Source organism: Otolemur garnettii, unplaced genomic scaffold (assembly GCF_000181295.1).
Source record: "Otolemur garnettii isolate 467f Iridium unplaced genomic scaffold, OtoGar3 scaffold00201, whole genome shotgun sequence".
Taxonomy (NCBI): Eukaryota; Metazoa; Chordata; class Mammalia; order Primates; family Galagidae; genus Otolemur; species Otolemur garnettii.
In genome coordinates this window covers 838,141-838,877 of record NW_003852596.1, presented here as the reverse complement: position 1 = coordinate 838,877, position 737 = coordinate 838,141, and positions in this window count along the sequence as shown.

Below are 737 nucleotides of genomic sequence, written 5' to 3'. Positions count from 1 at the left end.
TTACTTGTTTGGGGGAATCTGCAGATCCACCCAACCCAGATCTCTCAGTTGCTGACAGCTTCTCAGAGGCAGAGGCAGAGACAGGGAATATTTTTTTTCACCTTTTGACAGTCCTTGGTATTTTTCCCAATGCTAAAGGGATTCGTGAGATGCTTTCAGTGATGGCCAAGTCTCTTAGTAATGTGCCAATGCATGTGGAAAGAAAAAAGAGGGGAGAAAAGGAAGGAGATATGGAGGAGTAGGGTAGGAGGAAAGAAGCATAAGGAAAAAGGAGGCAGGAGGGAGTAGTGGCATAATGGTTGGGTCAGAAAGTTTATTCAAGTTCGTCATGTCTCATTCTAGAACAATTGACAACAGTGTTTCTCAAAACATGGGCTGTGGAATAGTGTTCAGTGGGCTGCCACACAGTCAAGATTTCTGTGAGCCAAAAGAAAAAAAAGTGTGGAAAAGTTCTAGTAAGCAACGGATAATCAAGTTGTTTTCCTGCTGTACCACTTAAAACCTTTGCTATGTTAATGACAGCCCCAGGAGATACTGCAGAGTGTTCCCCCCAATTTCTTTAACCAGGGAACTCATTCTTTGTCCATTCATCAGGAACAGGTCCTTTTAAAAAATTTTAATCAATAAAGGTTAAATCTAATTCTACATCTATGCAGTCAGGTGTTTATCCACACTTGGCAAAATAACCAAGAGCCTTTGCAATTTCCAATAGGATGATATACTTACACACATATAGG